General features: G+C 39.8%; 1 long non-coding RNA gene across 2 annotated transcripts; it reads left to right on the top strand.

Moving 5' to 3' along the window:
* The first annotated feature begins 8,036 nt into the window (after positions 1–8,036).
* On the top strand, positions 8,037–18,165 carry LOC111738175. Of its 2 annotated transcripts, XR_002779718.1 has the most exons (7): positions 8,037–8,158; positions 8,256–8,551; positions 10,877–10,993; positions 12,042–12,182; positions 12,464–12,604; positions 15,677–15,808; positions 17,539–18,165. It is a non-coding gene; the product is annotated as an uncharacterized LOC111738175 (long non-coding RNA). The 2 variants fall into 2 exon arrangements; XR_002779717.1 differs by lacking the exon at positions 8,037–8,158 and having other exon boundaries at positions 8,173–8,551.
* The last annotated feature ends 4,283 nt before the right edge of the window (positions 18,166–22,448 follow it).

The following is a 22,448-nucleotide window of genomic DNA, read 5'->3' as shown; positions in this document are numbered from 1 at the left end:
TTCTGACTTGCCTAAAGGACCTTTGGCAAATGGATTTTATCCAGCTGCCTCCTTCCCCAGTTTGTAAACTTGCTCATTATGGTTTGCATGTTTTCTCATTGGGTCGAAGCATTCCTTTGCAGACAAACCACTTCTTTGGCAGTTGTGAAAATAGCACTAGAAAAGATCATACCCACCTGGGGCATACACTCAGAACTACATAATGACTGAGGAACACATTTTACCAGCCATGTTATAAAATAAGTCCGTGAAGTTTGTCTTATTCTGCAACATTTTCATTGCACTTATCACCCTCAGTCCTCTAGACTGGTAAGAAGAACAAATGACATTATTAAAACTCAATAGGCAAAACTTGTGGAGACTTGAAAATTAAAGTACTTCCTCTGGTCCTTTTGAACCTGACGGCTGCTCCGTTTGGGAAACACGCACTCTCACCATTTGAAATAATTACCAGCTGACCCATGTGTTTGAACATCCCTGTTTTCTGATATTCAACTAATTAAAGGAGACATGCTTCAGTGTTGCAAAGGAATAATCAGAGCCACAGATAAAAACCATATCCTGGTAGAACAATCTTTCCACAGTGTGCTCCAGGAGATGAAGGCAACAAACATCACAATCTATAACCAGGTGATTTTGGCTCCTGGAAACGACATCTTCTAAAAGATTCTTTGCAGCCTTGATAGAAAAGACTAAATATAAACTTTAAGGTGTTGATTCTTGGATTTATGTTCTCATTTAAAGAAGACTCCAAAAGCTCAACTCGACCTCTGAGCCAACTGGAAAATTAAAATTAAAACTAACCAGGAAATCAAGCAGATGACATCTGATGTTAACAGCTTTCCCAAGTTTCGGGACCAGGTCTGGCACATACATGCACCCTATTCTAACCTTATTATTCATCCTCTTCATAATAGATCTGCTCCATTGCACCGGTAAATTTAATGAGCTTCTTAGATACCTAATAATTCAACATTCTTGGCAATTTCCTAATTACCAAGATTGATATGCCTAATGTCCATGTAAATTGCTATTCTTATGCTCATTGCCTTGCTAAGGAGAGTTTACTTAATTTGAAGCATCCCTAGTGACTTCCTTTATTATGTCCAAAATAGTGACTAGGCAGTGCTTTGTTAAAACCTGTTTAAGCCTAGCTGGAGTCTTTACCTCCTCTGAGGGCACTTCTTTTGGCAAATGGAAAAATAATGTTCTAGTGAACTATTCTTAAACTACAGCAACTAGGAAAAGTCTCTCCAAATGCTGGATGTGTCTCCAAAGACAATGATCATCCAGATCTAAAGACCCCGTAGATACATCATTACCAATTTCACCCTAGTCCCCAATGCTACAGTAGAGTTTAAGTACCTAGCCCTTAAAACTATTTACAGAGTAAGATGATATGATTGGGTCTCTCCATCTTGTTTTGGTTGGTGCACCCACAAAACCTTTCTCAAAAGCTTTATTCCTCTAACATTTCAACTGCCTAGACCCTCCCACTCTGTCTTTTGCCCCCAGCATTAGATGAATGGCTGATCCAAAATTGTAAGAGATGTAATCTCAACCACAAGCTTTTTGTCATGCCAGGTCCAGATGGTCATCAGCTGGCCCCTTAGTGAACTGTAACGACCACATTGATCCTTGCCTGGAATGTATTCCTAACTCCATACCTTAATATACTCTTAGCCACCTACTACGTGCCCCTTCCAGTTATAATTTTGTGTGTGATTACGAAGGGGGACCATGGCTTTATGAATACTTCGACAGTGGGCGTATGGCAAGACAATGTCTTTTAGGCTACCATAGCATTGCATTTCAAGTTTTTGTTAAAGAAAAAACCCAACCACGGTCTCATAGGTCTAAACAAGACTTGACAACCCTCTCTTCACATCCCGTCTACTCTCCGTTGATTTACATTCCCGAAGGATTTATTCCTTGGATTGGTGCAATCTTTAATGACCTATTGCCAAAGAATTTATCCCTAACCCTAGCCGTATTAGCAAACTCAACTGCTCAAGACTCAGCTCACTGACAGTGATTCTTGGATTCCCTAGCAAGGGTTATATTAGATAATCTAATAGCGCTCAATTGTCTCCTTGAGGAACAAGACGATGTTTGGACCACAGCTAGCACCTCTTGTTGTACCTATATCAATACTTCTGATGACGTTGAATTAGAACTGAAGAAAATTAGAAAAACAGCACAAAATATCTCCAGTCCAATGTCTTTTAATGGTGCCCTCTGGTTTCCTGTCATTGCTTCTAGTTGCCTTCCTTCATGCATGGACCTGTAGTTAAGATCAGGACTTCAAATATTAATGATTGTTATTGGAATTTTGCTACATGTGTTTATGTTTAAACTTCTTATGCTACTTAGATCTGCTTGAGAGTGTCCTTACTTAGATCTGCTCCAGAACCTCTACAACCACCAAAACCATGGTCATTCAGTGGGTTGAAATAACCAACAGGGCATATTTACCTGAACCTCCACGTGGCTTAATAAAGTTCCCCAACAAGGAAACTGCCTAAGAACCATTTCCTGACTGCCTCTTTGTTGCTCAGATGTGTCCTAACTCTAATGACACCAACTCCCTAAAGTAACCATCAGAGATTAAAAATTCCCAACGTGGGATGTGACTTTCTGGGACAGGTCCGTCCCAGTGTCACAGGACTAAGCAAATCTATGGTTGATCAGCAATGCTTTCAGAGAAAGATTTTGCCTAAAAGAGGGAAATACAAAAGGTGAAACAAAATGGAGTCACTTGAGTCAAAGGTTTTTAAATAAATCCAGGAGACCATTAAGGAGATGGACCTTACGCACATCCTTGCCAGGTGAGACTGTGAACTTCTGAGCTGGGCCAAACCACAGACATTCTAAGGACTCTGCGATGAACACCTGCGACTTGCTACAGTAATGGACTTTTGCTTATTGATAGCCTTAGAAGCTACTTATGTTTAGCCAAGACTAGCTGCCAACACCAATCAAAACTCTTTGTAAACAACTTATGCAACACATTCCTTTTGATTCTTTTCTTTTTAAAAACCCCTGACTTTTGCTGCCTACTACTTGGGTGGCTACTCAAATCTGTGTACCCCTAATTGCAATTCTTTGATCCCAAATAAACAAGTCAGCTTGGTTATTGCTTCCTCATAATTTTAAGTCGACATGGTCTTCAAGTCCTTGGCATCTTGCTCTCTTGCTTCTCTCACGATATTACCCTCAGATCGATCTTGTTTGATTGTCAGTTTGCCCTTCCTGTGAGGACAGGACTTTCTAAGAGAAATTAAATATCAGCTCAGCTGTGTCCAAACTGTCACAGATTATATAGTACTAGAATTTAAATTAATGATATGTTACTCTATTTGATGGGCATAGAGGACATATGTAAACATCAAATACTCAAGACAAAGAGCACCTCACTCCACCATTCAGACCCACTCTGCAAGTTCACTTGGGCAAAATCTGTGCAGAGTCTTTTGACTGGCAGAGTCTCTGAGAAAGACAAGTTCAGGGAAGCGATAGTGTCTGGTACCAAGACCAAGTCTTTAATTTCATCGTTTTTACCTAATGTAAAAATGCAGCATGACTTGATCATCTTCTATGACAGTCTCCTTGTAGGCTACAGGGAAGAATATTATTCAACAAAAATCCTCTCTCTCCCTCTCTCTCTCTCTCTCTCTCCGTCATTCTGTGTTTCTGTGTCTGTTGTTGTGTATTTGCATGTGCACACACATACGTGGAGCTTTGTTGCCTTTTGTCTCTTTTTCTATTTGTGACTCTTTCTCTTGGTGGTAGCTGGTCCTACTGTGTGTGCCTCTGTCTGTCCCCCTTTTCCTTTCCAACCTCATCCTCTTTCTCTGGATTTCTGTCACCCCTTTTGTCTCGCTCACTTACCATATGATAAACCAAAAATAAAAGAGTTTCGGAGTGGTCAGATTGAATTGAGTCCAAATCCCATTTCTCTTTCTTACAACTTGTGTGACCAGTAGTATTTTCCATAATCTTTCTAAGCTCCAGTTTCCTCATCTGGAAAATGAGAGCAAACGTGGCTTCTTCGCAGAGTTGTTCTGAGGTATTGATTGATATCACGACCCTAACAAAGTATCTTGATCCAATAAAAGTTTTCTTCCTCTTCTTTCCCTAACGTCTCTTTTTCCTCCTTACCATCACCCATTCTCTCCAAGTTCCCTTAAATGGCTACAAAACTGAAACATATTACATATAATAATGACTTATATATGTAAAATGAATAGTTTCATATCCTCTATTGTTACTTTTTCTGGCAACTAAATGGAACATTTTATACTGCTCTCAAGGGAAATAAAAGACATCGGCCTTTGTTTTCATGCTACCCTCCCTTGATTTCTCCATTTCATCAATGGTCCTTGATGGAGGAAAAGGTCTTGGAGTGCGAGAATGGAGCTCTTTTCCTTGAACTAGATACTCATACTTATTCAATCGCTGCTAGTCCTTGAGCTGCAGGATTTATCTTTATGGCTCCATACCAATTTCTTTGTTAGATGTATCTCTGCCAAAATCCTAATGCCCACAATGTCTGTCTTTATAGTCATCTATCCCCGTAAACTACCTGATACTGCACATCGGCACCTGTGTCAGGATCTTACCCCATGGCACAGGTTAACCAACCGGGTGGATGAAGGAAAGGGGAGCCCTGTGCTGTAAGGCACACAAGGGAGCAGCAGAAAGACAAATTTCTTCCTCTCAAACAATACACATAGAAACTTTTCTGGTATGAAAAAATATATGTTCACAGTAGAAAAATGTTCAAGGCACCAAAAAAGAAAAGAGCATCCATAATCCCCACTCTTAGAGATAGTGATTGTTGCCATTTTGATATATTAGATTGAACCATATGAGTCGACCATTTTTAACCTACAAAAATGACAATTTCATGTGATCTAACCTAATACTTTCTCCTACCTTTTCTCTACCGTGGACGTTAATGCATTTTTAAATACAAATTTGATATTTTCTAATATCCCCCCACCTTTTCTCTACCATGAACATAAATGCATTTTCAAATATAAAATTGAGATGGGATTATGTGTGCATATGTGTATTATTTTTAAAGCCTGCCTTTTAAAATAAAATATTAATGATACAAATATGTACAGAGCATAATGCAATGTACACTAGCAGGCATAACAGTTTCCTCGAGAAATAAGACGTCACACGTACAACTGAAGCCCGATGTACACCTTTCTCCAACAGTCATCCCCTACCTATCTCCTTGGGGTAACCATCCTCATAAATTTAGTGTTTATTGTATACAGGTTTGCATCACTACCCAATATGCAGGATTGTTTAGCATTTTTATCTTTATGTAAATGTTACCAAAGTGTATATATCATTCTGTGGCTTTTATTGCTTACTAAACATTATATTTTTAAACATTTATCTATGTGGATACAGGTAGCTTTTGTTCACTTGTTTTCAATTTTTTATTAAATATTCAGATTTTTCTATCTGCCTCTGTCCAGTAGACTCGGTTCCTCTGTGCTGGGGACTTTGTTTATCTATGGCTTGAGAGGTTCCAAAAATGGGTGTCAAGCAGAACAGACAAATGCAGGAAGTGAAAGTGAGAATGACCGTGCTGGAAACATAGCCCAGGCTCCTTTGCCGGGCACCAGAGGCAGAGAGCACTAAGGATGAGTAGGTTCTCAAGTCTGGAAGAAGCAGACATCAACGCTGAACACTTCATTATGATATCACCTCTCTGGTGCCAGACTTAGGGGGCTAAGTCATCCCATCCAGAACTGCAAGGGAGGGGCAAAAGCATGGGGAAAGCTTTCAAAATGTCCTAAGTTCATTCTTCAAAGATGAGTAGATCCCCTTCACCATGGCAACCAGAAGCCCACGTTTTCAGATAAGGGCATTGATATAGCCTCAAGATTCTTTGATTATATTTACCTCCAAGTTTTCCAAACAAATAAAATTTATGATTGGCAGGAAATGGCACTGATAGAGCCTTAAAACACAGACAACCAAAAAAAAACAAAAAACAAAAAACCCACAATTCCCTTAGCAAGCAAAACCTTCCTAACCCTGAGGAGTTTAGAGTGTAACATGAGGCTAACAGCAAACTACAGTAGCAGTGAGGCATAGTAGCAAGAGTTAAGGACTCTGGAAACAGACAGAGCCAAGTTAAATTCCTGACTCCTGAATGTGTGACCCCGGGCGAGTTAGCTAACCTCATTCAATTTCTGTTTTTTCATCTGCAAACTAGAGATACAAATACCCGCCTTGCAAATTGATGGTTTTACACTGCCTGGTGCACATTTTATAAGTGTGAGCAACTTTTGTTAGCAAGTTGGGTTGGCAGAGAACAACCCTTGACTATTGAAGCTGGACATGGTTATTGAGAGAGAATAAAAACTCCTCATAGTTCTGAAAGCCCAGAGTCTCATCATGATTGCTGCTGTAAACTGTTGGTCCTGTACAGCAGCTGAAAATTGTGGTTCTCAGCCTTGCTCAAAAACATAGATGTTTTTTAAAGAAGAGACATCTCTGACATCCCAGGAAACTGCCTTTGGCTCTGTGTCCATTTCCTTTCTTTGAGACGATGGAGAGCATGAAAGGGCATGCATTAGCAAAGCTCAGGAGAGACCCAGACCTAGAGATGGGATCTCTCAAATAAAGCGGAATGTTTCCAGTTCCTGTGATATCTCCAGATGAAAAGCACAAACTCAAAAGCATCCTGAAAAGAAGTGAAATCTGGTGGTTCTACCACACCTACTACTGCCCAGGCAAGCAGCTCTTTCTTTTTTTTTCACTTAGAAGAAAAAGGAATTAGAGTCAAAATGACCCTCCTGGAGTAGATCTATTGACAAAAATGAGCACTTAGTTTTCGTGTATATAGTTAATTATAATCTCCCTCTCTCTCTCTCTCTCTCTCTCTCTCTCTCTCTCTCTCTCTCTCTCTCTCTCACACACACACACACATTATTTAAATTTGCCTTTGTTTTAATTTACACTGCTAGAGCCACTGGGATTTCTACATTTTGCTGGTGAAAAATAAGTCATGCTTCCTATGGTGACAGAAGGTTACTAGAATTGTCATGGTGATTATTTCATAATGTCTGTAGATATCAAATCACTATGATATATGCCTGAAACTAATATAGCTGTTGTGTCAGCTATATTTTAATTAGAAAAATAAGTCATGCTTTAAAAATGTGTACTCCATTTGACTGGGTGCCTAATCTCAAATAATCATTACGCAATTTGTTATTGTGGGAAAGTGGTAAAAAGCCTAAATGCCCACCAATAGCAGGTTTTTCAAATAAACTAGGATCCCGCCATATGATAGAATAATCTGTGGTCATTCCAAATAGTCTCATAGAAGATGATCGATCAAATTAAATGGAATGGAATATGTATACGATGTGTTAGAAGGTGAAAAAAAAGCCACGTACAAAGAGGTAAGGATCCCGTTTCTGTAAAAAAAAAAAAGACATACACAGAAAGAAGGAATAGATATCAACATGCTAAGTTAATTACCTCTGGGCTCTTGGAAATGAAGATGACTTATTTTCTTTTGTTCACATTGTTGCATGTTTGTATTTTTCTAAATTTCAGATGTTTCTGACAGCATTTTGTAGATATGCCTACTCAGGCATTTCACAAAAATTTATTGAGAGTTTACTATGTGCCAGGCTTTGTTATGGGCACTGGGATACAACACGAGCATGACAGACACGCTGCCTGCTTTCAGGGAGCTTATATTCTAGTAAGGGAGATCGTTGATCCACAAGGAAACAAATATGTGCCTGGTTTCAGATGGTGATAGCGTGATGAAGAGAATACACAAGATTACATGAAATAGAGAGCCTGGGGGTGCAGGGTGGTTGGAAGGTCACGGGAGCAGGGAAAGCCCCTCCAAGAAGGTGCATCCGAGCTCCAACTTTGAATGTCTATGAAAGCACTCGTTTTCAAGCACTTACTTAGCTTATTTCAAATGCTTTATTATTGAAAATAAAATTCTGAGGGCATGTCTGACACCATCTTTTTCGTGGCAGTGGGGGCTAGCTCCTGTTCATCACTGTGAGCTAGGAAGATATAGTGGCGTGCACATCACATTTGCAACCAGATTACCTAGGTTCAAATTCTGCCTCCACAACTTACTAGCTACAGACCTTGGGTAAGTTACTTAAGCACTGGAGACTCAGTTTCCCCATCCAAGAATGGGGATGATGATGATTATGATGACATTGATAATGACAATAATACTTTTACAGAAGAGATGGCTAGCTACCCATCAAAAATCCATGCTTCCTCTTCCACAGTGTGAAGTTGTTGCTAAAAGACAGCTTCTCAACCACGAGTTCCATTTTCCAGTCCCTCTTGCACCCAGAGGCAGCCAAAGACAAAATTTTGCCACTGAGATGGGAACAGAGTGAAGTGTGTCACTCCTAAGACTGGGTCCCTGAGTCATCATATGGAGAAAAACCACCCCTTGACCAGGAATGTCCTCGTTGGACTGTTAAGTAAGGGGAAACAAAATTTGACCGTGTTCAACTCCTGAAATTTTAGGGTAAGTTTGTTACAATATCTAGTATTATTATACTAACTAGTACAACTTTAAAGTGTTGTGAAAATTGAATGAGTGGGTTATACGTTGTCTCCTCAAAGTGGTTGCTGGCTGAACGTAAATGCGTGCAGAGTTTTGAATCCTTTAAATCAGTCTCACGAGATTTTGATCCCTTTTCTTGTCTCACCTTTCCAGAGGGGATGGTTTTTACTGTACGGAATATATATTTCTTGGAAGGTTAGTGACTAAAGGAAGAGGAATATTGGGCCCCTAGGACCTTACAGACTTGTATTACCAAAAAAAAAAAAAAAAATTAATTGCCTGGGATACAGGAGGAGAGAATCTTGCTTAACTAAGTAATCTCTCTCTCCCTTGAGCTCAGAGTTTGCAGTGGAGCTTGAAAATCAAGAGCTTCCCAAGATATAAAACTTCTTTTCTCTTTCTCCTTCTTCCTCCAGACAGTTCTTATGTGAGGAGATCTAAGAGGAAAGGAGAGAACTATATGCCTCATGTTTTCCTTCACTTTAAAATGAGATAATAAATATGACGTTCCTAGCACAGCAAATGACACATAGTAGGAATTTAATAAACGGGACTGGCCTCCCTACAGCTCCTTAAATCCTATTAGTTCACTGCCAACTATGACACAATCGATAGCTTGTCTCCACTCTGGTTTTCCTTCTGGGATTCTAATTAATCCTAAATTAGACATTCTATGTCTTTTACCTCTCTTCTATAGTTCACACCTTTTTGACTCCTTGTCTTTTTTTCTGGAGATTTTCTTTTGACTTGTCAGCTATTCATTCTTTCTTTAACTGTGTCTAATCTGATGAATTGCATTCTTAGTTTTTTTTTTCTTATATTTTTCAGTTCTAGATTTTTCTATTTGTTTCTTTTTCAAATTTGCTATGTCATTTTTTAATCACTTCCTGTTTTCTCACAAATTTTCCAGCTTAGTTTGTATCTCCTTGACTATAGTAAGTGCCATTGTTTTACTGTTGATTTCTGATCATTCTGACAACAGCAGTTCTTATGAGTTTGTTTCTGTTGGCTGTTTTTTCTGTTGACTCTTGATCATGGTGTCTTGTCTTTTAGTGTGCCTAGTGATCTTTAATTACTTAATGGATATTATATTTTAAAATGTATTTGTTAAACTAATTTGAGGCTTAAGATGACGTTATGTTCTTTCAAAGAGGATTTTTTTTAGCATCTATCACACACCTGAGGGTACTATCTGTCTAGGACAATTTAATCAAACTCAAAAGATTGAGGTTTTCTAAGCCACCCTGATGACTCAAAGACTAGCTACCATCTGTGCTAGAGTGGTTTACTTTCTTTTTACCCTTTCTCCTAGGGTATAACCCTTTGGATCTTAGCTAAAAATGGAAATGGTTTACCAATACACTAACCTTGACGGAATTTAAATTCCAACTTTAGTTCTCCTACCTCTGAAAGGCCACCAGAAATACAGCTCAAACCTTCAGCTGTCTATCTGATATCGACAAATGTTCCTGAGCACATGGATTCATTAACAAAATCAATCCTAGGACTATTGGTTCTCCAAGACTGAGCTTCATACTGTGTCCTCCTGTACCTGCCTGAGTCCAGTTAGAACAAAGTCTTTGGTTCCAGGTATCAGGAAGGGTTGCTTTGATAACAAATTTTCATTTCTGTAAACTGCAGCCATCCTCATCTCTTTTGTGATACGTTATTTTCCAAGGGAGACCAAAACGGTTTACAGGCAAATCATTGCTTCTGCCAGCCTCACAAATTGGAAGACAAAGGTATGGCAGTAAAGGGGGAAATGTTTTATTATTCCCATTTTAAAAAGACAATTTCCAAGTCAAAGCAGGTGAGTCATCCACAAAGATCAGAATCCAACACCCAGTCTGTTCCACCCTCCCTGAATTCCTTCCTGAAGTGAGGGACTTTACCCCATAGGAAAAGCTACTTCTCTTCTAAGAAATATGCAAAGTAGACTCTACTCTGGGCCAACAGGAAGGGGACGGTGGAAGACAGGTAAATGCCACCTCCATGAGTCTCCCCAAGGATTGGGTGATCCCAAATTTTGAATTTTTAGGATATTAATAACTATCCAACTTATTAATTGAGCATTCACCACTGTGTTAAAGCACCCTTATGCATTATTTTATTTAATCCTCACACAACCCTCTAATAAAGTTTTTATCATTATTCTCTCTTTCTGTTTAGAAACTGAGGCCGGGGAGGTTATGACACTTGTCACAGCCACCTAGTTAGGAAACAGCAGGCCTTTGGTTTGACACTCAAGTCAGTGATCTTCTGTTGCCTTTCTTTCCCTACCTACAGAAGTTTCTTGATATTGAGAGATCGAGAGGAAACGAGGGTTTCCCTGGAGCCCAGGCTCATTCAGAGTCGGCTGAGGAAGCCAAACCCCAGAGCAAAAGACACCACGAAGAGAAGAGGGTATCTCTGAAAACAGAAGGGTTGGTGCAGACAGATGTGCTTGTCAACATGGCAACCTGGACACACCTGAAAACACCTGCTCCACCACCCAGATGGCCATTATGGGGCAAATGTCACACTCTTTCCATTGTTCTTCTCTTCTCATTTCTTCAGAGTCGTACAGAGGTCAAGTCCCATCAGGGGGTTCCCAACGATCCCCATCTCCATCTTATCTTAGGATGAAGCTTGAAAAATGCTTTAGCACTGAAGCCCACCCCTTGGAAAGGCCTCTGCCTAGACAAAGAAAGGGCTGCCTCAATTGCATAAGTTTGAGTGTTTTTGGAAAATATTCCTGCTCCCAAATAGATCTCCTATATTGACATGTCACACTGGCTGAAATTCCACCAATAGAGCTCTCCTTTTGATGTAAAAAAGTCTTGAATTTTTGTCAATCTTAATTTTTTTCTCACATAAAGATGTTTTTCCAAGACTTTTGCTACCTACCATTTGTCTACTGAGAGTCTGACCCATAAAAGACCCCCCAAAATATAGTATCTATTTACTATCTGATGAATGATCAAAATAAATAAACAAATAAACGAGGAGCAGCCTAAAATTAGAGAGCTCAAAGAAAGCCATCCTTTATCTAGAACTCTCTGTTTTGTTTTAATGGAGTTGAACAGATAGCATAATTGCATGAACTTGTTCTTTGAGGGGGTGGATATATATAAGTTTTGTGATGTTACAAACAGTATTATAATTAAAGGTGCTTCTGCATCTGAAAAATTTTAAAACCACTGGATTCAGGTGATTGGTTCTGATAGCATTTGTTCATACAATAGAATAAACTAAAGAATAAACTTTTGTCAAGGTATCTTTCTTCGAACACCTTTCTGGGTATCTCGGCATCAGCAAGGAATCATATTGAAAAGACTCAGCACAAAGCCTAGCGTACAGTAATCCCAGAATATAGTGCAGCGGCATTATTCATACTTGGGGACTTGAACTTGGAGACTTAACATTTATTTGGTCTAGAGTATTTTAAAATCATCCATTCTGTCTCTTAAAGAACAAGAAGAGTGATGGAGAGGTAGCAAATACCTTCACCTGGGATTCTCTGCAGCCAGAAGGCACAGAGCACATAGCAAGCCATCAAGAAGAAGAGCTCCAACCAGAAACTTCTCCCACACCTCGGGCTCACCAAGGAGAGGTACAACTAGGTGAAAAGTGGACATGGATTGTCAAAGGAACAACAGAGCAAAAGAAATGGAAAATAGGGTGGGAGAGGAGAGAAGCCACAAGGTGGTGCTCTATCTGTACAGTTGATGGGAAGGGCCAGATGATTTTTAGTGCCCCTTTCTAGTACTCTACGTTGAGAGAGCAGTTTTAAAAAATAAAAAGGGTATGTGATGGTGAAGAGTGATTCGAAAACCTAAAGGAAGATGCTGAGCCCGTGAGGGCTATGTTGCTTATTTCATGCAATGTATTTAGTCTACAGATCATGCAACGCAAAGAGCAGGAGGGAGGAAGCAACGGTCAAGATATCATCTTGTCATCTTCGCCTGGACTTCCCACTACGACCTTCTCTGTTCAGAATCTATGCCAAGCAAACAACATAGTAGCCGGGACATGGTAAGTGCCCCACAAATATGTGTTACTTCAAACATAATTATGCTTTCACTTTAGAAAATATGGAAAAATTACCAAAGAATATAAAGAAAAAATCACTCAATACATGGGCTCATCATTCATGAGCCCGTCACCCATAAATAACACAAAATAACAAATAACATGTATTGAGTGATTGTCATGTGCTAAGCACTTAATACGATCTGTCTCATTTAGTCATTCACTTAACCATTGTCAATATTTCACATCTCTTTCCAGGTATTTTTTTCTGTACATGATACATAGATATTTCCAATAGTTGTGCTAAGCCTTTTACATATGTTTCGTTATGCTTCTTACTATTATTTCTTATAATCCTCACGGTAAACTTGTGAGGTACCTGTTTTTTCCTCCCATTTTACATATAAAATCACTGAGACTCAGGAATTAAGTTGCCTAAGGTCACAGAGCCAAAAAATGTCATTGCTGGGATCTGAACCAAGGTTTGACAGACAGTACGGCTCATGATTTCATCCATTATCTGCTCTCTCCTGCTCTCTCAGCTTCCCAGGTATTCTTCACTACAGGATGTGAGTGAAAAATGACAGGTTCATTGTTCCTAGGGGGGTCCTAAAGACAGGCCTTTAAAACAGTACAAGGGTTACACGTGTAAGGTGTGGTTATTGCAAGAAATGGCCAAAGAGACCCTTGATTCGTACCGCCCTCCTGCCAAGGAGATAGCATTGTGATATCCAGTGACAAAACAGGAAAGGTGTGGGCTGTGCCAGGGTCCATGAATGTCACTTTTATGACTGCCTGGCCAGTTCAGCAGGGTAAAGAAGAGAACTTAGCAATATCCTAAGTCAAGGATTGCCAGATAAAATCCTGTTGACTTTGAATTTAGCCATTGATTTAACCACTATCAACATTATAGATATACGTCTAATTATAGCCAGTTCATACTTATACTAAAATGTTATTTGCTCTTCACCTAACATTGAAATTTAACTGCACATATGTGAAACATATTTATATGAAAAATTATTCATTGTATATCTGGAATTCAATTTAACTGAGTGTCATGTATTTTTATTTGCTAAATATGACAATCCTAGTAAAAGGCCCTCCTTTGTTTTATTTTACTTCCTTTTCCCTTGCCCTTCATTTTCCATTTCCTCCTCTATTCTTCCCCATTGCAAGCACCCGAATTGATTTTGTTTACTATAAGTCCATCCGATTTACCTTTCATTTATTTACTTTGATATATACATACATTTGAAACTGTATCATATTGATGTTTTTAAATTCACACAAATGAAATTGCACTATAAAGCTCATTCTGTTCTTACTCGTTTCCTCAACACTTTCTTCTTGAAATCCATCCTTGTTGCTACGTGCAAATCTGGATCATTAGTTCTGAATTCTATATAATATTTCACTGAGTGAATAGATCATGTTTTACCTACAGTCTCTCAATGGTAGACATCTAGGCAGCTTCTTCCTCCAGGTTCCGCAAACAAGTTCTGGGTCATCTCGTATACACATTTGATGGGTGTCAATTCAGTCTTGTAATTATTTGCATTTCTCTGGTTATGTTACAGACATGCGTGAGAGAGGGGGGGCGCATTCTTAGGAATGGAGTAGTTGGTTCATAGGGTATTCACATGTGTGAAATTCAAAATATTTAATAACCATCAAGAGGCAGGCACTGCCCACTCAGAACTAGCACTGCCCATTAGCCATATTGGTACCCACAAACTGAATAACTGCGTTGCATATCTATAAATATAGTTTCATTCATGCCACTAGAGTTGCTCAGGAACTGCTCTGCCAGTATACATTCCCAAGACGATGCATGAACACCCTCCTTTTTTTCACATGTTGTCACCATTTGAAACTATAACTTTTAATTTTTGCTAATTTGATAGGTGTTTAGTCACTCTCACCGTTGTACTTGTTTGTATTTGTCTGGTTATTAGCAAGGCTGAACATTTCTTCGTATATTTTTTAGCCATTCAGGTTTCCCTTTCCTTCCATAAATTGCCTGTTCGTATCTTTTGTCCATTTTTCTGTTGGGTTTCCACTCTTTTTTCCTGCAGCTACATAGAAGTTCCTGTGTAGTCTAGAATAACGCTGTTTAATAGAAATATAATGTGAGTCCCACATGTAATAAAAATTTTTTAACAGCTGCATTAAGAAGGTAAGAGAAAGAGGTAAAATTAACTTTGACAATGTATTTTATTTAATCCAATATAGCAAAAATAATATTATTTCAACATGTAATCAATAAAAAATTATTGAGCTATATTACATTCCCTTGTGCATGCTAAGTCTTTGAAATCTCATATGTATTTTACACTAAAAGCATATTTTAACTCATACTAGTCAGACACAAAGTGTTCAATAACCACATGTGGCTAGTGGTATATTGAACCATGCAGGCCTATAATCCAGATTCTACATAATAATTCCGTATTTGTTTAGGTAGAATATATCTTCTTCTGATCCACCCAACTGTTAACTTTGTTTATGGTTAAAAAAAAAAAAATGTTAATTTATATGTAGCTAAGTCCACTATTTTTTTTTCCTAAAACTTATGTTTCAGTCTATACCCTTGCCTAAGTGTCCAAGATACAATCTTACACTGTTCTTTTATTAGCTTTATAGTTTTTATCTTTTGTAGATAGGTCTCAAGTCCATTGGAGAATTTTTTTTTCATATTGTAGGAAGTAGGGATTCAACTTTTTTAATAGAGTGAGCTGGTTTCCCCAATGCCATCTACTAAATAATGTCTTTTCTCCACTTACTTGTGAAGCCACTTCTACCGTATGTCAACTTCCCATATATACAGTCTGTTTCTGAGCTTTCTATTCTGATACTTAATCATCACCATAATCCTTGGGGGGAGGGGGTTATATGATCATTAAATTGCAGAGAATTTGGGTAAATGCACCAAAGTCACTAAATAGCAAGTGTTGGGGTTACAATTTGAACCCGGGTATATCTGATTCTGTGCCAGTTAGGATTGTATTTGGCTCCATGTAACAGAAGCCAGACTGCAGTGTCTAGAAGAGATTTATTTTTCTCATTTACCAGGAATTCTGGAGATCGACTATCCACTAGAGGTATAGTAGCTCCATGAAGCCTCCAAGGATCCAGGAGCCTTCCGTCTTTTTGATCAGCCATATTAACATGTAGCTTTTCGGTCTGGTCAAGGACATGGCGCAGGTAATTCTCTCCTCTCTTTCCTACAATATCATTCTTTTGCTCTCTTCTGGATCATTTCTAGCAGCATAAAAACATCTATTTTTTTTTTCACCTTAAAGAAAACAAACTTATCTTGACTCTACTTCCCCAGCCAGTTGCCATCCTGTTTGTTTACTCTTCCTTGAACAAAATTCTTTGAAAGAGTCATCTATAGTCTCTGTCCTGGTTTCTTTTCTCTTATTCTCGCCCCCCCCCCGCCCCCGCCACCCTCACATTTTATTACAAAAATTTTTAAAATACTGTACAGTTGAAAGAAGTTTATGGTGAACACCTGTATATCCACTACCTAGATTCTACCATCAATATTCTATTATACTTGCTTTATCACATATCTAACTATCTATCCATGACTCTATTCATCCATCAATCCATCTAATTTTTAAACATTTCAAAGTAAATATTAGCTATTTGCTACTGTAGCTATCAGTACAGTTCCTATAAATACTTTAGGATGATATTATTACTTAATGTAGAATATCTGTTTATAATTTTTTTCTTTTGTGGCAAAATGTACATCCAACGTTTGTCCATATTTTAGGTATGCACTCCTCTTTTAAACCTGCTTGAATCAAGCTTTCATTTTCACCATTCTCCCAGTGACCTCTTCATTGCTAAATCCAATGGGGAATCTCTAGTTTTTAATTTACCCATCCAACACAAGCAGCATCCCTCCCTCTCTTCATTTAACTTTCAGAACGCTATCTTTTTCTCTTATCTCACTAGTCACTTCTGTATTGATCTTCCTTATCTCCCTGATCGATTCCTGTGAGAGGATCCCAGGGCTCAGGCTTTGGTTCTCCATCTGTACCCACTTCCTTGGGAATCTCATCCATCTCATGGAATCTGATCCATCACCCAGATGCTGACAGCTCGCAGAGAGAGAAGCAAACTTGTCTTAGATCACCCAGCCAGGACCATAATCTCACAGTCTCAATGCTCAACACCAAGGGGTTAAACCTCATTGGGTGCCAGACACTTTACATACCTTTCTTGTCTAACTTTTAAGAATGATATGTGCACAGAATTTAGATACTCTTCATTCCATGGCACTAGTAACTGTCTATAAAGGTAGGATTGAGAGATAAAATTCAGGACAGCCAGTTGAATGTGAACTTCACATAAACACTAATTAATACTTATACTAAAAAATTATTCATCACTTACTTGCATTTTTATTTGCTAGATCTTACAATCTTGCCTGACTCCAAAGCCTTTAGAGTACGTTTAGCCATAGAGCATGGAAAGATTTTGATATTAGGTTCACTTCCCAATTTGGCCACTTACAGACTCTATGATCTTGATAAGTTTTATAACCCCTCTGAGCTACCAAGAGGTGTAGTAAGAATTAATTGAAGAAAATGGGAAAAAAGCTTCCAGGACAGTACTCGACAGGTAGTTGACACACAAAAATTGGCAATTATTATTATTATTTGCTTAGAATAACGCTTTTTCTCAGGCCCTTGTCTTGGTCCCAAAAGCATAAATGTGACTCTTGGAAGAGTAAGTTGGACATGTGTGTTTGACTTGCACAACCTAAGCACACACTTCACCCTGTCACCCACTACAGCCAGACATATTCAAACCGATAAGCAGAATGTAGGTTTTGGCACATGTGGCAGGCATTGCTAGATGCCTACCAAAAGTAGATCTAAGAACAACTGAACAACCCTAGTGATTTTTCCTGTGATTAGGGACAAGGCTGACGCAAGGCTACAAACCTGGACTTCACTCTGCGATGGAAATAAAGCTTCTCAAGATCTCTGTGTAGAGGAGGGCAGCTTGATTGCTAGTGAGATGACCTCATGCTACTTTTATGAAAGAGAGAAGAAAAATCAAGGTCGATGGAGAGAAGAGAGAGAGAAAGCAGATGGAACTCTTTTCCAGAGAAAACACTAACGCTCAAGGATTGCCAGAGGTGGCCATGAACTTGCTGTCCGGTGTGGTTCAGAGGAAAACACAAAAGCATAAGAGCAGGTCTGGAGGAGAACACAGAACTGACAGAGAGGCTACCTCTGTAGAGGGGATGGAATTAGGGCCATGGAGGGGGTGGTAAAGGTGGTCAGGGAGAAGTTAGACTTACCTGTAGTGCATTAAATTTCAGGATGGGTATATATTCACGCGATGCTTATATAATTAAAATTAATGTTTAATAGAGAAAAGACGTGAGATTTGGAGTTGTAAGTTCTGGACTTAAGACTTGCCTTTTCTATTTGGAGACATTCAGACATCATTTATAGAGCAACTATTATATGCCAAGGAGTATGCCAGGCACCAAGGGTACAAATAAAAATGTCCTAAAATTTATGATCATAACTTAACTTGTCTGAATCTCAACTTACTTGTCTCTACAATGGGTATGATGATTTCTACTTCATGGAGTTGTCAAGACTATTAAATGAAAGTATAGAAATATGCTTCTGTTCATAAAACATTACACAAGTATACTATACAAGAAGTCAAGTAATTATAATAAAAGACCATGGAATTGTAGTTGGGGAAAGTGGCATGAGGACATTAAGGGATGAGGGGCCATGAAACAGTGAAAGGGGCACCGGAGGTTCCAGGGACTGTCAGAGTTTGGATACTAAAGAGAGTGAGCTAGAAAGACAGAGCTAGGTAGAGAATCGGATGCATGAAATTGATATTGTGGCTTATTGGTAAAAACAAAACATGGTCAGAAGAGTGAGAGGCTGAGGTTGGGTAGAGGTCAAGATCACTGGAGGAGGGATGATCAAGGAACTGAAAGGCCTGAGGCTTGGAAGGATCAGCCACACATATATTGCAAACATCACAAATTTAGATCAGAGTCAGGAAAAAACACAACAGTGAGCCAGGATCCCAGATCACTGGGAAGCGAGGAGGAAAGATTCAGAAGTCAGCTGGAAACAGGGACAATGAGGGGCAGCAGAGTGTTAAATCTGATGACAGGAGGTTCGAAGCTAAAGGAATGGAGAAAGAAGGGTTTGTACGCAGCGATAGCCAGCAAGGAGGACCCCGACCCTGGCCCCAGCTCCAGGCCCAGCAGTACAAGGGCCGTAGGAGGAAATACAGCCACCACTCGAGAGGACAGCAGGGACAGCAGTGACCTGAAGGGGAGCCAGGTTCCTGTTAGAGCACGCGGGTAAGAGAAACTTCCAGAAAAGAAGTCGAGATACGGAGATTTTTTGCCAATAACTGACCATGAACTCGAGGGAGCACAGTGGCAGTTTTTCGGAGACGGGGAGGGGTGAGAGAAAGGGATTGAATAGGGCATGATAGAGCCTTTTGGAGATTTAGCGAGCCCAAGGCGAGGGGTGACCTGGGAATCTGGAGTCCTGGTGGTTACTGGCAACACCGGGGTAAAGGACCTCATGAGATGAGTCTTGGGGCTCCAGGCAGACGGTGGCGGTGAGGAGCTAGTGTGGGGTGTAGGAAAGGCTGGGTGTTTGGTGCTTTCTCTTTGCCCCTGAGGGCACATGTTCATGCCTTGTGGGCAAAAGAGGAATCTCACTCAGCGCTTGTTCAAGAGCCAGACACCCTCGGATTGCGTCCTGGTTGCCACTTACTTGCCATGTAATTCCATTTAACCTTTCTGTGACTTACTTTTCTCACCATAAAGTAGAAATAATATCTATCTCCTAGGTGTGTTGTGAGGACTAAATGACTAATCCATGAAAGCATTCAACGAATGTTAGCTCTTGTGAGAGCCACATGGTCAAGCCTTACCTAAAGCCAAACCATCTCTGGACTTCTCAGTCACATGAGCCAAGAAATGCCCTTTTCGTGGCCTAGGCTAGCTCGAGATGAGTTTTCTGACTCATAATCAAAAGATTCATGGCACAGACACTCTTTTGATCTCCATTAGGTAGATGAGGAAACTAAGAATCGGAGAAGTTAAGTTAGTTGCTCAAAGACGCACAGCTCAGATCTGAACACAGGTCTGTCGGACCTGCCAGTCTGCTCGAACACAGCCTTCTCAACACCGATTCAAAGCCCAAATACCCATGACCCTCTACTATTTCTAGTCAAGTGTCTTCCCTCCAGCGAGACTCTGCAAAGGTCAGAACTGGACATTTTTGGAGAAAGAGGGGCTGGTTTGACAGCCTCCTGACCTTGGGCTAATCACCCTGTGGCATAATTTAATGGGTCACAGGTCATGTTTGGGAGGACCATTTTCACATGGTCCAGTGGTCCAGATCTCAGGTCTGTGCTCCCTGAAACGTGGTGAGCAGTGGACAGGAAAGAGGTGTTCTCACATAGGTACGTGTCGTCCCCAAGCCTCCAGCATCCAGGACGGCATGAGTCAGAGGAGACGAGAGCCCAGGGGTTTGATTTTGAGAGAGGGTTGCCAGGCTACACGCCCACACTCTCCACCCCGACCTCTGCCTTCTGTCTTATATTTACCAATTCTTTCTCTATTATCCTTTCTTCATTTCATTTTTTCTCTTTTTCCTATATCTCCTCTTTCCACAAATATTTTGAAATCATTTGCAAAAAATATATACAAGCGATATATAAGTATAAAGATCAAATAGCAGACATCAGGACTAGGTAAACCATAAACTAGAGTGACAAGTGTAGACTAAGGGAATGGTGATGGATTGCGCCACGATATACCAAATGTGGCATTTCATAGTTGCTATGGTCGAGCTTCCTGGTAGCCAAAGCAAAAATGGGCAACAGTTAATTATGTGGCTAGGACTATCTAAATAATGTGCACAGACGCAATACACAATCTGCCTTCAGAGGAAACAAAGCTTTTTCCAGCACTTAGCTCTCCATCAAAACTTTTCACATATGTATGCAGGCGACACTGTGTACCTTTAGTGTCCTCTGAATAAAGCCAACAAAATAGCACCCACATACAAGCCCTGAGAGCCTTTAGAAAGCAGAGTCAAATGTAAGTTTTTAATGTTTTAACTTGATCCAATAGCATTTCTCAAACTCTCAGAACCCCAGAGTTATACACGGCATTAATAACTTCTGTAAAAAAAAAAAGGGGGGTTCAATAGGCAGATAAACACGAGATAGAAATCAGAATTAAACAAAATTGAGAGGTTTTTTTAATTACAGATTACCAAGAGCTTTTAACACTACGGCCCCTGTGACTCTCTAAGCTCAATGGGACCCTCCTCTCCCTCCGCCCCCAATTTTTTCAAGCTAGAGACCATATTTAAGATGTGTGGACCAAAGTTTGAAAACTGCTGATCTAGAGGAATGCCCGAGTTAAATCCCTCCCAATAGAAGTTGTCTCAAACAGGCGTTTTGTAGAGTTGGCCCTCTGATGTTAAGGCAATGGCGTCTGACATGGCCCAGACTTCGGGGCTTCTGATACTCTCGTGATGAAATAAGAAAGCCTCTTCCTCCGACTCCTCTTTTCTAGGACTCACATCCTTAGTCCCAACAACTAGAGGACATGGAAAAGAGATTACAGAGGGTGAAAATGAGAACCTCTCACAAGCTGTGAGATGCTCCATCTCCATCAAGTTGGGGCCTGGTTCACACCCCTGGGGGCCTGGGCCAAATGCCAAGGTAGGGTTCCCTGTGCCCACTGGCTTAGCCGCATGGACTTGAAGGAGCAGTTAAGAGAATGGAGTCTCAAAGACATGCTAGATGTGTCCCAGGAGATCATCAGAAGTAGGTCGAGGGAGAGTTCCAAGTGGAAATCTGAATTAGAGCTGGCCAAAGAGGGACAGGGAAGTCACTTTAGAGGCTGCAGTGGCAAATGGGTCTAGACCCTAGAATCATTCCAAATTCAAAAAAATATGGCCTCCCTTAGGGATTCATTATCTGGTTTCTATGACCTCAGGAGTAGATACACTTTGATAAATCTAAGTCAGATGAAAGTGGTTTCATCTACTGCTCATCAGCCGATAGTTCCAAACTTCACGGCTTAAATCAGGTTAATAAACAACTCGGCAGAGATCCAAGTCTGAGACCTAAACTACCAGATGCTCCTCAACTAAAAAGGCAGATAGAGAAGATAATGCACAGATTGCAACTTTGCAAGGGCAAGATATGAAAAGCACATGTCCAAGGATGCTCATCTCAGGACCATTAATAACGGTGGAAAATGGAAAAAAACTCAACATTATACTCTTGGGATTAACTAAAATATGGTATATTCGTATGACAAAACACCACACAACCTTCAGGAATGATTTGAAGTATATTTATTAATATGCAAAACAGATGTATGATAAACTATTGAGTAAAAACACACATTACCAAAACATAAATAGCAGAGTCCCATCTTCATGGAAGAAAACACGTTTGCATAAATATACACCGAAAGAAGTCTAAAGGGACATATCAGAATCAGAACTGGTTCTCTGTGGGCTCTGAGATTGTGATTACTGGTGTCTTTTTCTTATGTTCACCAGCAATTCCTTTTTTTCCTTGTTTTACAATAAGCGTGGATTTTTTTTTTTTTTTTTTACATAATTATTTTTAAAAAGCAGGAAAAGAAAACCAAGTGCAGTTTCCGGTTGCTGCCTGAGGCACTCACATTCTCTCTTGCATCATCTCCTCCTCTCCATACTTGATCTTCATTAGCCTGTTTTCATTTTGGTTCCAAATCCCCTTCCTCTGTCTCCCCCACCAATCCATCTTCAGACACACA

This window comes from Pteropus vampyrus, unplaced genomic scaffold (assembly GCF_000151845.1).
Source record: "Pteropus vampyrus isolate Shadow unplaced genomic scaffold, Pvam_2.0 Scaffold36, whole genome shotgun sequence".
NCBI lineage: Eukaryota > Metazoa > Chordata > Mammalia > Chiroptera > Pteropodidae > Pteropus > Pteropus vampyrus.
This window is presented reverse-complemented; position numbering and strand designations above follow the sequence as displayed.